This window comes from Chrysemys picta, chromosome 3, assembly GCF_011386835.1.
Source record: "Chrysemys picta bellii isolate R12L10 chromosome 3, ASM1138683v2, whole genome shotgun sequence".
Lineage (NCBI taxonomy): Eukaryota > Metazoa > Chordata > Testudines > Emydidae > Chrysemys > Chrysemys picta.
Window position 1 is genome coordinate 87,016,949 of NC_088793.1, and position 17,269 is coordinate 87,034,217.

The window sequence follows — 17,269 nt, forward strand, 5'->3', positions numbered from 1 at the left end:
GTTATACACACACACGGATTTGTAACACAGAAAGTGCAGATAGTTATAGAGACTAAACAGCAAAAGGCTTGAAGAGAAACAACAAAACAAAACACTGCCCCCTCCCCACCCAACAAACCTAACTGTTGCTGGTCCCCAGAAGATACAAAACCATAAGTAATTAAGAGTGGCATGTGCAGGCATCTACATATCTTCACCCTGAGTTCTGTGCCTCTGATCATTGAGCCTGTGGGGCTTCCATTGCCACCAACTCAGTTTCCAAGGGTTCAATCCTTCATGCCCGCTGTACACACAAATGGCATTAACTTCCATGGGATTTCTATGTGGTGAAGCATTTTCTGCCTGCGGAGAGTGAGGGGGAGCAGGAGGCAGATTTAGGGCTTGCAGGAAATGGGGTGCAGTAGGATGTTGGTGGTAGGAGGGAGGCTGAGGACAATGATGCAGGTGGGAGATGGGGGGGATAGCATGGCAGCTCCCCCAGCCTGAGGGTAGGGGTTGGTTAGGAAAGTCCCCTTCAAGCAGCCAGGGGAAGGCAGCGTTGCCAACTTTCATAAACTCAGTTGTGGGATTTTGCTGCCTGCAGGAGGAGCTGTTGTGATAACGTGAGCAGCTTCTCCATTCCTGCTTTTTTCAGGGCTGGGCACATGGACAGACCTCTGTGTGAGAGCCTTGGGACTGAGGACACAGACCTGCCCTGCCACTTAGCCCCGCCCTGTGTGTATGGCCCTAGCACTGAGAGAGGGTCCTGGACAGTGGCAGATTACTGCCTGGGCCCACAGGGCCCATGCCCAGGGGCTCCGGCCATTTTGGGCCCCCAGAAAAATCTCCTCCCACTGTGGCCCCAGGGCTGGAGGAGCTCTCACTCTCTGCCGCAGCCCTGGGGTCATGGCCGGGGGCACAGAACTTCTCTGGTCTCAGGGCCGCAGTGGGTGGGGGCAGAAAGGAGCGAGTGGGGGTTGAGGCCACAGGGAAAGAGGCAGAATGGGGCAGGGCCATGGGCAAAACATGGGTGGGGCTGCAGGAGAAGGGGCAGATGGGGTGGGGTCATGGGTGGGGCCACAGACAGAAGGGGTAGAATGGGGGTGGGGCAGCAGTTCTGGTGTGGCCCCTCCTTGCTTCAGCCCAGGGCCCCAGGATACGTTAATCTGCCTCTGGTCCTGGGCAGTGGAAGGCAGGATATGGGAGAGGCAGGGAAGTGTCCTGCTGAGTCCCAGGCAGAGAAATCCCGGGGGCAGCTGGAGGCAGATAACTGTTGCTACTGGGTCAAGACAATGATAGGAAATGGAGGCAGTTCTCACATCTTAGGGGTGAGGAAAGGGTAAGTAAGTCACCATCTGAGCATCCAGGGAGATGCACGTATTTTTGTGAGCATTAAAGGCTGACTTTTTAATCTGAAATTATCACACACATGGGCAGAGGAAGCGAGGGGAGTTAAAAAGTCAAGACAGACTAAAAATCATAATTTGATTTTAAAAAAACCTTACTATTTTTCAGAGTCTCACACCTGGTTTTTGATCTCTTGAGGTTGGCAATACTTGGACTGATTGTCCCACATATCATCACTGCTAAATGGGTGTTTCAGTCTAGCATCAAATAACTCCAGTGATGGCAATTCCACAACTTCACTTGGCAGTTTTTGCTGCTCTTGAAAATTTGTCTCATCATTTTACCCATATTTTCTCCTTTACAGCCTTAGTTTACTACTTCTCATTCCATCCTTGATGACTAGCTAGAATAATAATCTGGGTAATATTTGTAATATCCTTTTATAGATTCAGTATGTATATCTCCCATGGGACTTCTTTTACACCCAGACTCAACTTTCTCAGTTTTATTAATCTTGTCTCACAGGTCTTATTTTCCAAACATTTTATTATTTTTCTTGCTCTCCTCTTAACTTCCTCCATTTTTCTGTACTTTTTGAATTATTCATGGTGCCCCAAAATGAATTGAGATTAAGGTCTAACCAGGGCAGCCTAACATAGAAAAAAACCCTGCTTGTTTTACATTTTACTAATATTCCTATTCATAAAACCCTTAAAGCACCTGTCCCTGTGTGTGACAGTGCTCCACTGATGACTCCGATTCCGGTTATCATCCACTATAGTTCTATGCCAGGTTATGGTATTGAAGCAATATCCCTGCATTCTATATTCATGCATTTGATTTTTCCTTTAGCTAGGACTCATTTCACATCTTTTTTTTTAAAATCTCATTTTATTGACTGCACCTCATTTCTGCAATTTATCAACATCACATTGTGTTTTAAGCTTGGCCTTTAAAGCATCTTGTGATCACTCCGTTTTATTTCATCTCCAAACTGTATTAGTACACCCTGTACTCCAGGAATTAAAGTACTCACAGAGAGAGGACCTGTAGCTCCTTCTACGTTCCCTCTGGGCCTTGCTTATCACCTCCACTCAACTTGACACTGAACCATTAAGAGTTGCAGGGCCGGCTCCAGGCACCAGCCCACCAAGCTTGTGCTTGGGGCGGCACCTGGAGGGGGGCGGCGCGGTGCTCCGGCTCTGGCCACCGGGGGGAGAGCGGAGCCGCGGCGGGCTCGCCGCCCTCCCCCCGGCACTCTGGCCGCCGGGGACAGTGGAGCCGCGGCCGGGGCTCGCTGCCCTCCCCCCGGGGCTCTGGCCGCCCTCCCCTGCCGTGCTGGGGGAGGGGGGGGGCGGCCGAAGGCTTTTTTGCCTGGGGCGGCAAAAAAGCCAGATCCGGCCCTGAAGAGTTGCTGTCGCTATTTGATATTTCAGTCAAATGTGTCTTTCAAGATATATAATAGCCGCTGAATTTTCTTCAGTTGCAATACTATCCCACTGTATCTCTCCAAGTTTTATCTAAACAGTCTACAACAATTTAAAGATAGCACAAAGTGGGCCCTACATGGCAATATTCTCACAGCCTCCCTTCTCTCTGGCATGTTATGTAGGGGTGGCTTGTTCATTGTGTTAAGGGCTTTTATTTGTTGCCTTTTCCCTGCCTTGCCAAAGAAGGAATGAAGGGCTCAATCCTGTTGGTTGCAGAGCACAGTGGAGAAGTGCAAATCCACAGTAAAGGACAGCCCTTACTCCAAATAAAGTGAGAATAGAAGTGGAAATGGGCAGCATGAGAGTTTAAGGAGCAGGTTGAAAATAGTGTGTGTGTTTGTGGGAGGGGGACAAGGGGAAGAGACCATTAGAAAATGGAATTGGGGAGTAGGAACCTGCTTATACATTTCATCCTTGGCCCTGTAAATCCCCACTCTGGGCCTGGCCCAAAAGTCCCAAAGCCCCAACTGCTTTCTGAGGAAACATTTGAGGACAGAGTAACAAGTTCATTCTTTGTTTCTTTTTAAAGATATTGAGAGAAACTCTTATTTCTTCAGCTGCAAACAGAAGATACTTGCCACTCTGCAGGAAGCTCAGATGTCTGGCTAATCCTTGTGCCATGTATGGTTTTCTGTGCCTACTGAAGCCAGATAGCAAAGGCAGAACCCCAAATATGGACGGCTGTAGCCCTCCACTGCATAAAAAGAAATAAACATTGATGTATATAGACACAATATTTGATGATGTGTTATTTGGTGGGACAGACACAAAGAGATGCTACTAACATTCTTGGAAACTTTCTGTCACCAAATGTGGTTTTAGATAGGATAAGAATTGTTGACTGTAAAAAGAAATTAAAAAGAAAGTCTGCTTATCAGTAAGCAGCATGAGCCTGGGGAGATGGTTTGGCAGGAGTTATTAGTATTACACTTCTAGATGATACTATAGTGATCGGTGAGGAATAAATGCAGAAACAGAGTTTGTGCAAATATGCACATAATGGTGCTTTGCTTCATGACTTGTGAGTTTGCCAGTTATCCTTAACACCTGAAAACAGCTTGCTTGTTCCACTTCATGAGTGTTGTTCTTTTTGCATATGCAACAATTAACTAAATAGAAAGGAATTCAGACTGCTGAGTTATTTTCCTAATAACAAATCTTAGCCATGTATAGTTATTTATTTCTCTGTGTTTCTATTACAAGCCTCTGAATAAGTAATCTAAGCAAATGGGCTTTTTTTTCCAGCTCATGAAATTTAAGTTGCATTAAGTATCTCTGCCACAGACTCCTGGCTTTTCCTTTCTATAGTCTTCCTTGAGAGTATAGAGCAAGAAGGATTATGGAAGCCTATAAAGTTGATTCAGATGAAAGAACATCAGAGAAAAAGGGGGGGGGGGGGCAAAGAAGTCTTCATATTAGTGTATCTAATCAGCCATCTGCCAGTGAGAAAGAGAGTTCAGGTAGGTGGTTGTCTCAACAAAATAAAAAGGCAGTTTGTTTGTAGCATCCAAGAAATTTTTAATTTGGTGGAAAGGTTGGTAGACATCTTCACTTGCCAGAAACCATCGCAAAGCTATTAGACAAGATTTGCTAGTCTCTAATGCTGCATATTTTTTTCTCTCTCATATCTTGAAGCTAACAAAAGGGCCTGGAGTCGGAGACCTCACATCTCTTGAGAATGGTTTTAGTGCTGTAGGAAAATACTTAACTCTCTGTAAACTGGAGATATTAACAGATTTCACACAAACTGTTGATCTTATCAAATAGCATATTAAGACAACTCATGTGCTGAGGCTGGGTAACGTGTCCCCTTTGAGTCTATATCCTGACAGTCATCGTTAGAATGAAATACAGTGAAAGGATGAACTTTTCATAAAAGGTGGCAATGTCAAAGATGTTTAGTAAGGAGGCTAATTGAGGCAGTACATTTGCATAGTTTACCAAATTATCAGACCCTCTCTGAACACTTCAACTGGAAAGCATCAGCTTCAGAATACTCCCACCAACTGCAAATAAGACATATGACAAAGCATCAGTTTTTCTGTTTTATATACACCTTTTGGGTCACTGGAACCCAAAACCTGCATTCCGAACTAGCACTCCTTTGTCCTTCTCTCCTTATTAGGACCTCACATAACAAAATCCCATTGCTTTAAAATGAATTTATCTCCAGGGCAGGGGCGTGGCCACACAGAAAATGAGTGTTATTGGTTATGGGAAATTGGCTGCTGCCCTCTCCCCTATGCAGAGTGCAAGAGCAGAGCATTGCCTGTTGTGATTTCCCCAAGTGGGAGTCAGTAGAAGAGAGGAGTTGGTGGTCACTGTAGGTACTTCAGAAGTTGCTTTGGTTGTTCAAAAGGGAATGGTCCTCCTGCAGAGGGCTCCAAGGAGTAACCATTGCACTACAGATGTTCACAGCAATTCATTGCAAGTTGGAGCCTCGAATTTAAAAGAAACATATAAGAAAAACAAAAATGTTACTGATTTTTTAACATTAATCTTAAATTTTATAATACTGGTTAGAAGGCTGGTCATACTGGTCCTTTATTAATAGGGACTAGCATGGATAGTTAAGTTCCTGATGCTATCGACGTTGAGAGCTTGTTGGCAAAGGCTGCAGCTGCTGTTTGTAAAAGAGCACTTACTGCTCTCAGCAGGCAGACTACAGCTGAAACTGACAAGCAAACATTATCATGCTCAGCTTTGGGCTGCTATTTCCATGGAAACAGAAGACTTCATTCTCCTCCTCCTTACATTGTCAGAAGTCATGAGTAACTCATGAGATACTCAATGGAGATACACCAAAGATTCTTATACCTCACCCACCACTGCAGTATCTGAGCCCCTCTCTGGTATCCGAGGCCCTGAGATGAGATTGGCAACAACAAAGGAAGCAGACATTTTAAAAGAACTTCTTGAAACATTATCACATTAGCTATAATGAGGGTAGGTGTTTGAAGCTTTGGGACTAGATCCTCTGTGATGTTGTTATAGCTTCATCAGTGAAAAGGGTCTGAAGAGCTGGTTGCTAAGGAATACCATTGGTGTCAAGGAATTCCTTGGGTAACGTAAAGGTGGCATAACAGCTCTACACTCTTATGTCTCTCCTTTACAACCCCACTGTAGGTGACCCCCACACGTTCCAGGGGTGCCATTGTTCTCAAACTGTTATCAGCTACTAGAATGCCCATTTGGGACTATGAACAGCTTAGTGTAAATTAGACCTACCCAAACTTAGGCAGGGGGCCATACTGGTTTTTGGCCAGACCCAGAATCAGGGAAATGCAAATATGACTCTAAGCTGAGTTGCTAAGAACTGCTGGCTACCAAATGAGCAGTGAAAGTGCAGTTTTGCAAACAGCACCATCAGTCTTCAGGAACAAACAGTTTAATGCAATTACTGTCATTCTGAAGTTGTGGCAGCACCAAAGGGTGTAATTCAGTATATATTTATATATTGCTGGAGTAGGGATAAACAATTACAAAGTGTTTATAGGGTTTACTGAAAGATTATATTTTAAAAAAATTATCCAGTAATAAATGGAAGCACTATTTTATAAGGGATTTTTAGGGGAGGTCATGCGCGGGGCGGTAGGGGGAAAGGAGGGGATGATGAAATCTTCCATAGTCAAGTTACTTGTGTGACAAGATTATGGTTAGTTGTAATGATAAAAACTCATTTTCCAGATAAACGTTACATAATGTTTCCAAACAAACAATAGCACATGACAGGGTGTGCCATGTATGCCAAGAAATGCAGGCAGCTGGCATAACCACACCACTTGAAGTATGATGTTGCTTTCATTTAAAAATTTGACATTATTAAATTATATACGTAAAGGTTCATTTATTTTCACAAAGATCTTGACAATATTTTAATATAAATCTTTTAAATATAGATCTTGAAGTCTGTAATATATAAACAAAATTCAAGTTTTTATTTGCTACTGGATAATCTAGTTTTGTATAATCTCTCAGAGAACTCTATAAAGACCTATAATTATGTATCCCAACTTCAGATGTGTATAAATATTCAGTATATATCCCTTCTGGAGCTGCTACAGTTATATTGACAAAGATTGCATTCCCTCTGGATTTACACATATCTCTACAGACTGGTGATAGATGTATGGAAGAAAAATTCTACTATTTAGATCCAAAATATGTATGATTACCCACCCTATGGGCAGGTGGCGTATGTGTGTATTCGGTGCAAGGAGCTCCTGGCCCTCAGGGACCGTGTATGGGCTTTGGAGACCAGAGTGGCTGAACTGGAGGAGCTAAGGGAGACAGAGAGGTACATAGATGAGACTTTCCGGGACACAGTAGAACGGTCTCACCCCTGATCTGACAGCCTATGTGCTGTTGAGGAGGAGGAAAGTCCCAGGGAAGGAGAGCATCTAATTGGAGCAGAGGGAAACAATCCCATAGTTGGGCCCCTCCTTCCAGATGATGTTCTGATATCCTCTCACACTGAGGATACCTCTCTGGGGGAGGGAACTCCAGCTATTAGGAAGAGACAGGTATTAGTAATGGGTGATTTGATAATTAGAAACATAGATAGTTGGAGAACCGCATGGTGACTTGCCTGCCTGGTGAGAAGGTTGCGGGTCTCTTGAGACATCTAAATAGACTTCTGTGTAGTTCTGGGGAGGAGTCAGTGGTCATGGTACATGTAGGTACCAATGACATAGGGAAGGGTAGGAGAGAGGTCCTGGATGTCAACTTTAGGCTGGTAGGGAAGAGACTGAAATCCAAGACCTCCATGGTAGCATTCTCTGAGATGCTCCCAGTTCCACGCAGAGGGCCAGTTAGACAGGCAGAACTGCAGAGTCTCAATGCGCGGATGAGATGATGATGTAGGGAGGAGGGATTTAGATTTATTAGGAACTGGGGAAACTTTTGGGAAAGAGGGAGCCTATACAGGAAGGATGGGTTTCACCTAAACCAAAATGGAACCAGATTGCTGGCACTTAACATTAAAAAGGTTGTTGAGCAGTTTTTAAACTAAGGGCTGGGGGAAAGCTGACAGGTGCAGAGGAGCACATGGTTCGGACATCCCTTGGGGAGGGGGATCTATGAATAGAGAATCTCTATGTCCTAGTGAGGACGAGAGGATGGAAAATTATAAAATACCGGCAGGGTCTGATCAGAAACAGTCAAATAAAAAAGAGTCTCATTCAATTACATCGTGTAACGGCAGACAGCTAAAAGGAGACAAGTTTTTAAAGTGCTTATATACCAATGCTAGAAGTCTAAATAATAAAATGGGTGAACTAGAGTGCCTCGTATTAAATGAGGATATTGATATAATGGGCATCACAGAAACTTGGTGGAATGAGGATAATCAATGGGCTACAGTAATACCAGGGTACAAAATATATCAGAAGGACAGAACAGGTTGTGCTGGTGGGGGAGTGGCATTATATGCGAAAGAAAGCGTAGAATCAAATGAAGAAAAAATCGTAAATGAATCAAACTGTACCATAGAATCTCTATGGATAGAAATTCCATGCCCTAATAATAAGAATAGAGCGGTAGAGATATATTACCGACCACATGACCGGGATGGTGATAGTGACTGTGAAATGTTCAGGGAGATTAGAGAGGCTATTAAAATAAAAAACTCAATAATAATAATGGGGGATTTTAATTATCCCCATATTGACTGGGTACATGTCACCTCAGGACAGGATACAGAGATAAAGTTTCTTGACACCTTTAATGACTGCTTCTTGGAGTAGCTGGTCCTGGAACCCACCAGAGGAGAGACAATTCTTGATTTAGTCCTAAGTGAAGCACAGGATCTGGTCCAAGAGGTGAATATAGCTGGTAATAGTGACCATAATATAATTAAATTTAGTATCCCTGTGGCAGGAAAAACACCATAGCGACCCAGCACTGTAGCATTTAATTTCAGAAAGGGGAACTACACAAAAATGAGGAGGTTAGTTCAACAGAAATTAAAGGTTATGGTGCCAAAAGTGAAATCTCTGCAAGATTCGTGGAAACTTTTTAAAGACACCATAATAGAGGCTCAACTTAAATGTATATCCCAAATTAAAAAACATAGTAAGAGAATCAAAAAAGAGCCACCGTGGTTAAACAACAAAGTAAAAGAAGCAGTGAGAGGCAAAAAGGCATCCTTTAAAAGTGAAAGTTAAATCCTAGTGAGGAAAATAGAAAGGAGCATAAACATTGGCAAATGATGTGTAAAAATACAACTAGGAAGGCCAAAAAAGAATTTGAGGAACAGTTAGCCAAAGACTCAAAAACTAATAGCAAATTGTTTTTTAAGTACATCAGAAGCAGGAAGCCTGCTAAACAACCAGTGGGGCCACTGAACGATTGCGGTGCTAAAGGAGCACTTAAGGACGATAAGGCCATTGCAGAGAAACTAACTGAATTCTTTGCATCGGTCTTCATGGCTGAAGATGTGAGGGAGATTCCCAAATCTGAGCCATTCTTTTTAGGTGACAGATCTGAGGAACTGTCCCAGATTGAGGTATCATTAGAGGAGGTTTTGGTACAAATTGATAAATTAAACAGCAATAAGTCACCAGGACCAGATGGTATTCACCCAAGTGTTCTGAAGAAACTCAAATGTGAAATTGCAGAACTACTAACTGTAGTCTGTAACCTATCATTTAAATCAGCCTCTGTACCAAATGACTGGAGGATAGCTAATGTCATGCCAATTTTTAAAAAGGGCTCTAGAGGTGATCCCGGCAATTATAGGCCCGTAAGCCTGACTTCAATACCAGGAAAATTGGTTGAAACTATTATAAAGAACAATATTGTCAGACATATAGATGAACATAATTTGTTGAGGAAGAGTCAACATGGTTTTAGGAAAGGGAAATCATGCCTCACCAATCTACTAGAATTCTTTCAGGGAGTCAACAAGCATGTGGACCAAGAGGATCCAGTGGATATAGTGTACTTAGATTTTCAGAAATCCTTTGACAAGGTCCCTCACCAAAGGCTCTTACACAGAGTAAACTGCCATGGGATAAGAGGGAAGGTCTTCTCATGGATTGGTAACTGGTTAAAAGATAGGAAACAAAGGGTAAGTATAAATGGTCAGTTTTCAGAATGGAGAGAGGTAAATAGTGGTTTCCCCCAGGGGTCTGTTCTGGGACCAATCCTATTCAACATATTCATAAATAATCTAGAAAAAGGGGTAAATAGTGAGGTGGCAAAATTTGCAGACGATACAAAATTACTAAAGATAGTTAAGACTCAGGCAGACAGCAAAGAGCTACAAAAGGATCTCTCAAAACTGGGTGACTGGGAAACAAACAGCAGATGAAATTCCATGTTGATAAATGCGAAGTAATGCACATTGGAAAACATAATTCCAACTATACATATAAAATGATGGGGTCTAAATTAGCTGTTATCACTCAAGAAAGAGATCTTGGAGTCATTGTGGATGGTTCTCTGAAAACATCCACTCAATGTGCAGCGGCAGTCAAAAAAGCGAACAGAATGCTGGGAATAATTACAAAAGGGATAGATAATAGGACAGAAAATATCATGTTGCCTCTATATAAATCCATGGTACGCCCACATCTTGAATACTGTGTGCAGATGTGGTCGCCCCATCTCAAAAAAGATATCTTAGAATTGGAAAAGGTTCAGAAAAGGGCAACAAAAATGATTAGGGGTATGAAACGGCTTCCATATGAGGCGAGATTAATAAGACTGGGACTTTTCAGCTTGGAAAAGAGACGGCTAAGGGGAGATATGACCGAGGTCTATAAAATCATGACTGGTGTAGAGAAAGTAGATAAGGAAGTGTCGTTTACTACTTCTCATAACACAAGAACTAGGGGTCACCAAATGAAATTAATAGGTAGCAGGTTTAAAACAAATAAAAGGAAGTATTTCTTCACACAACGCACAGTCAACCTGTAAACTCCTTGCCTAGGATGATCAGCAGGGCCGGCTCCAGGCACCAGCAAAGGAAGCAGGTGCTTGGGGCGGCCAATGGAAAGGGGTGGCACGTCCAGGTCTTTGGCGGCAATTCGGCGGTGGGTCCTTCAGTCCCTCTTGGAGCGAAGGACCCGCCGCTGAAGAATGAAGCAGCACGGTAGAGCTGCTGCCGAAGTGCTGCCGATCACAGCTTTATTTTTATTTTTATTTTTTTTCCGCTTCACCGCTTGGGGCGGCAAAAAAGCTGGAGCCAGATGTCCTGATTTTATAGGGACAGTCCCAATTTTTGGATCCATTTCTTATATAGGCTTCTATTACCACCCACCCCATCCTGATTTTTCACATTTGCTGTCTGGTCTATCCTTACCAGAGGATGTTGTGAAGACCAAGACCATAACAAGGTTCAAAAAAAGAATTAGATGAATTCATGGAGGATAGGTCCATCAATGGCTATTAGCCAGGATGGGCAGGAATGGTGTCCCCATCCTCTGCCAGAAGCTGGGAATGAGCGACAGGGAATGGATCACTTGATTACCTGTTCTGTTCATTCCCTCTGGGGCACCTGGCATTGGCCACTGTCGGAAGACAGGACACTGGGCTAGATGGACCTTTGGTCTGACCCAGTAGGCCACTCTTATGTTCTTAAATAGCCACCATTGCTGCTTTAACCAGGTATATACTGATCTTTCTGTTCATAAGATATTTATACACCCAAGTAGCACAATCTTACTGGATCATTGTGATTTGGCTGCTGTAAGGGAAGCTGTTGCTTCTTTCTATAGTGGAAAGATCTTCAATTCATAATAAAAAAACACATTCCTTCGCTTCTGAAACATCATCTAGTACATGTGAGTCTTACACGACACTGAGGGTTGGCTGAATACATTGTCAACAATAAGTTTTTTTCTAAACTGACAGTGAAAGAAATGCTTTTCTTGTAATGCATGATATGTAGAGTAGGGGGCTGCCTGAATCATGGACATTAGAGACAACACAGACATCGTAGGTCATTTAGTCCATTCTCCCATCAATGCTGGATGGTTCTTTACAGTATATGCTCTCTTGTTTTGTCTAGCCTAGTTTTAAAAGATTCAAAACACTGGGGCTCACAAGTGCTCTGCTTAAACTGACCACTACTAAAATACGTGACTACAACTGTGATTACAGTTGCTATGGGGTCTTATATTGAGTATTCTTCTCTCGGTGTATGTATGCATGGTGCATGCAATAAGAGGTGTGACTACAGAACATTTGGACATATCCGAGCTATCTTTGATCTAGTGATCTTGAATAACAATAACAGTGAAGCTGCGGAAGCACAGGCTGGATATGAATTCAAACAGCTATCCCATGCTGCCATGGCTTCAGTGCTATTGTTATTGGAGCTAGCTAGATCAAAGCTAGCTCAGGTATGTCTACCTGTGTTGCAGTCACACCTCTGACTGCAGCATAGACTTATGTAATGTGTGCCACTACGATAGCTTGGACTGTAGGCTTTCCTTTTCCTTGCTTCATGACACATTCCTTGTCGTCACTGTGCACATGAAAAATGGCTGCCCATTGATCAAAAACGGCATGTGGAATGTCACTAACAAAGAAAAAAGTGTAGAGTTTCCAAGCTAAAAGAGATGTGTTAGTATTTCATTGAAAGCTACAGTATTGCCCAGCTGAAGTCAAGGGAATTGTAGGCATGGGCGTTTGGAGCCCCAGCAGATCCCCTCAGCTTCCAGTAGATCTGATCTACATGTGAAGGGGAGATGTTCTACACAATTAGTTATTTATATTTAATATTGAAATTTATGCACCTCCCCTTTTTAACTGCTTTCATGTTAATGCCTATCCACCAGTGCCGGGAAATACTAGAGAGAGACAGGGCTGTATTTTACCTTCCAATCCTATGGACTTCACATTTCAGGGGAGTTGCATGGTTGTAAAGGAATGCAGACTTCAGCTCACTACATTAAAATAAACTGCGGTAGCCTCAATAAATAGATGCAGAGTCTAATCCTGTAGAGACTTAGGCATGTGGTTATGGGCATAAAGTTAAATATTCTGACTGAAGTCAATGTGCCTTCTTACATGGAGTAAAGATGCTCAGGTACCCAAGTTTCTGCAGGATCAGTCCCTAGATAATTATCTTCAATTGCTTATTTTTCAGACTCAAGTTCTTACTTTTCCAGGGCATTGTTTCACTAGCGGCAACCCTGAGCTAATGTACAAGGGGTCACACTTTATATTTTTAGTTTATAAAGGATTAATAGATGTTTTAGTAAATGACTAATCAATTGTTATGGATTTTTATAGAATCTAGCAGGCCAATAGGTTGCTGCAACCATCGATTATAACCATCTATAATGCCGCATCTTGTTGTACTTCTAACCATCAACAACCCATACTCCTCATGTCTGTAACATGCCAATAACATCTATTAATCATTTATTAACCCTTTAATAAACTCTTTATAGGTAGACTCAATATAAAGTGTGACTGTATATTCTTAGTAAGGCTAGCTCTCTCTCCAGATATTGCTGTTCACCATTAACATCTACCCTGTTTCCCCGAAAATAAGACATCCTCCGAAAATAAGGCCTACTTACAGTTTTGCCTCTCGTTGTAATATAAGGCATCCCCCCGATAATAAGACCTCCCCGATAATAAGGCATCCACCGATAATAAGGCATTTTTCATTTCTGAAAAATAAGACATCCCCTGAAAATAAGACCTAGCGCATCTTTGGGAGCAAAAATTAATATAAGACACTGTCTTATTTTCGGGGAAACAGGGTAGTTGCAGCATATCGTAGGCATATGTCATGAAAACTCCCTGTTCTCTGCTTACATGGACTATGACAAGAGAACTAACAGTTAAAACAGTTGGATTTTCTGATAATCTGAACTGAATTCCCACAGGAAGAAATAAGATCTCTCAATTTGAAATGACTGTCATGTGTGCAGTGAATCCCTGGGCCCCCATTGACTCTGGTTTCAGTGACAGGTGACAGTTGACAGTCACGGGTGTTTGGGAAGGTGTTTGATACTGTAAGGTTATAACAATGCCAGTGTGCATTTATTACCGGGGCTCTGAATAGTGAGCACTCACTGAACGAATATGAGTTATATAGCACTGTTTGTTTATTTCATCTTGCCATCTTCATCTTCTTTATGAGAGAGAAGTGGATCCATGTTTCCCACATGCCAGCCACGGGCTGGTAAGGAGCAGCTGCTGCTTCTTAACAACAATATTCATTTCTGGATCAATTTCAGCATATTTTCATATAATGTATGTGCTATATTCTTCACTTCTTCTTGGGATGGAGTCTTACAGGTAGCTTTGTCATTTTTCAGTTTCACGTAAAAATCTCTGACCAGCGAGCCTGTCAGTGTACAATCAAGTGAATTTATACTAAGAAATGCCAAGAAATCTGAGAACCTTTTTGGCTGATGATCTGCTAGGTGTGGATTTGGAGGCATACAATACCCTGCAGTCTCCAGGGCTGTGATTATCTCTCGGCATTACTAGTGTTAAAGTTAAAATAATGGCGTCAGCTGTGGCTATAGATAGCTGCAGATACTTTGGTAGACCCCTGTCTGGCAGGTTGCTGCAAGACAACTCACTAGTGCATTCAGGAGTTGAGGACCTCTAAAAATACAAGGCAATGGAGAGATGGGGAAAGTAAGCTTCAGCTTCTCTAGATCAGTTTTGTTTGTAGTTTAATGGGGTTTGAGCCTACAAAATCTGGGATTTACATAACTTTCTATTTGGGAGTCAGAAAATATATGTTCATGATGGCATGCTGGAGGTGCAAAATTTTGCTTTTTGGCTCACCAGAAGTAGTTACTGGGGAAACAAACAAACAAACACACATCACCAAGACATTTTGTGGAATCCTGTGTTTTGTCATGTAAAACTTGCCATACACAAATTGGGATTTTTCCACAGCTCTAACTAAAAAAATATTAGCAAATAAATTATTCAGTTAATTTTGTTTGATAAATAGTATTTGAGCAGTTCTACTAAGTAAGATGGAGGGCAGTTAAATAAATTGGAAGGAATTTAACTTGCTAAAAATGGAAAGATTTTTGAAAGATGGCACAGAAATTCACTACAGGGGTAGGTGCCAAAAATATATATAACGGCACTCTGGGAGGTGAAAAAGAGACACAGAATTTCACTCAAGCTGTAATCACACATGAGACATAGACAGCAGTACAGAGAGAGAGAAAGAGAGAGGTTTAGCCTTGGGGAAACAGTGTGTGCTACTGTGAAGAAAAATATCTTGCAGCTTTTTACTTATTTAATTTCAACAGGAATACAAGCAAAACAATTATAATTATTTCTACTGGATTAATGAGTGGATTTACTAATGGACTTCACCTGTATACCCACTGGTGAGTGGAAGTGGAATCTGGCATTTCAGGATCAATTCCTGAAGTGTGTATTTGATCTTAGCCAATAAATCCTACCAGCTGCTCCACATGGGTGGATCCCTATACTAGTGCCATTAACCACTATTTGCTTTAATGGGCTACACATTGATATAAATGTTGACAAACACAGAGCAGCTTGCAGAATTAAGGCCTTAGATAATACAATGGCATTGTGATGGATGTGCTTTGCCTTGGTAACAGGGGCTGCACCTGTGTGAAAAGCCTAACTATGATAAAAGCAAGACCACCATAACTTTCAAATACAAGAATGCATCTGTTAGGTTGCTCAAAATGGCTGTTCATAAATACTGTAATATTTTGGTGTAAGGTATCTGACTGACCTCTCATTTCTGAGGATTACTAAAGATTCTTCTTTTTTAGCCTGCATCATTACCATTCACAGTCAGCATTAACTCTTCACTGCCTGGCATTTCTCACTGAGGCAAATCCCAACCAACTGGGCTATGTATTTTTATTATTACTTAAACCAGATTAATAGAACAAACACATGCTATTTCAATTTGAAACATTTCACAAAACTTTCTATATTGCATTTTTTGAATAGAAGTCCCCTCTCTTCTCATTTTCCCTATTATAGCTGCTCCATTTTTTCTATGCACATTTTGTTTCCATTTCAGTTTGTCCTGTTGTACAATTTATTAATGAGCTAAAGTGCTTTGCAAATGCGGGCAGCAATTTAGTATTTGCTCCACTCTCCATCTCTTCCAAAGAATTATCCTGAATGATTCCTCTCCAGATTATTAGATGGTATTGAAAATGGGAGTCAAACTTTTCTAATTGGGTGCCACATAATGTCACATTGCCATATATCAAGCTGCGTATTTCTTAATGCTGTCTCAGGGGTCAAAACCTAAAGAGCTCAGTCTGCATGCAGCCAGCTAATGCAGAGAGATTAGAGGGATATATTTTGTTAGAAGATTTCTTAAAGAGCAAATCTAGCTACTTTGGTGCTTACAAAACTGTCCTCCTCCCAGCAGAGTCATAGACTTTATATGACAGTTCAACAGTGTTGTCAAGTGTCAAAATATTATCCTGAATCTTGTGATATTTGGTATTTTTCTTAGAGCCTCAACTTCTGGAATCAAGTGATTACATGAATATCTTTTTCACATTAGAAACAAAGTAAGTTTCTAGCCCTCATGGCTGCAGAGAAAAGCCTGAAAACATGAGCCCAGTGCACCCTAAAGTCTCAGAAACCAGAAGAAAGAAAAAGAACCTACATTTCTGATTTTTAAAATTTCATGATTTAAGACAATCTCATGATATTTTGAGGCCTGAATCATGATTTTTGAACACTTTGGATCGGCAATATTGATTCAAATTAATGGAAATGTCATTTCTTCACTCTGTTTGTTACCATGGGACAGGTTCTTTACAGGTGATTTACTATGGAATTCCTTAGCCACATGGGAGATTGATTCATGACCTCACGCAGCATTCTTATAGCTACTCCACCCAAATCTCTAACAGAACCCAATGGCTATTGTTGTCTTTTTGCGGAGAAGAACGGGTGGCTTGCTATCCTCCTCTGGTGTCTTTAGTGGATGCACCATTCTCCCATCTGGTGTATTTGTGGGGCCACCAGGCGAAGCTATTGCCACCCTAAAACAACATAGTTTGCATTTTTATGCTGCCTTTAATGTGAATTTCTCAATGTGCTCTGCAAACACAGGCATTGCCAAACTGGATGAGACCTGTTGTCTATTTAAGTCCAAATGTCAGTAGAAGGAACAAGAAACCTTATTATGGAGTAACCCACTACAGGGGATGGTTGTTCCTTACCCCTTTCAGTTAGCTTGGTTTCCATCTCTCCAAAGTATTCATATGGTTCCCCAATTACCACAGGATCTCAGCATCTCACAATCTTTAATGTGTTTATGCCTCACAACACACGTGGGAGGAAGGGAATTGCTATTATCCCCATTTTACAGATGGGGAACTAAGACACAGAAAGACTAAGTGACATGACCAAGGTCACATAAGTCTGTGGTGGAATAGGGATTTTAAACAGGTCTTCCAAGTGCCTTAATCACTGGACCATCCTTCATCTCTTTAGGATTATGTTCT

General features: G+C 41.8%; 1 long non-coding RNA gene across 1 annotated transcript in view; it reads right to left on the reverse strand.

Annotated features, from left to right (window-relative positions):
- Positions 1-2,620, reverse strand: part of LOC135982041 (uncharacterized) — a 50,859-nt gene extending 48,239 nt beyond the window's left edge. Inside the window, exon 1 of the long non-coding RNA XR_010599241.1 lies at positions 2,363-2,620. This is a non-coding gene — a long non-coding RNA (uncharacterized LOC135982041). The remainder of the gene's footprint in view (positions 1-2,362) is intronic.
- Between the last annotated feature and the right edge of the window lie 14,649 nt (positions 2,621-17,269).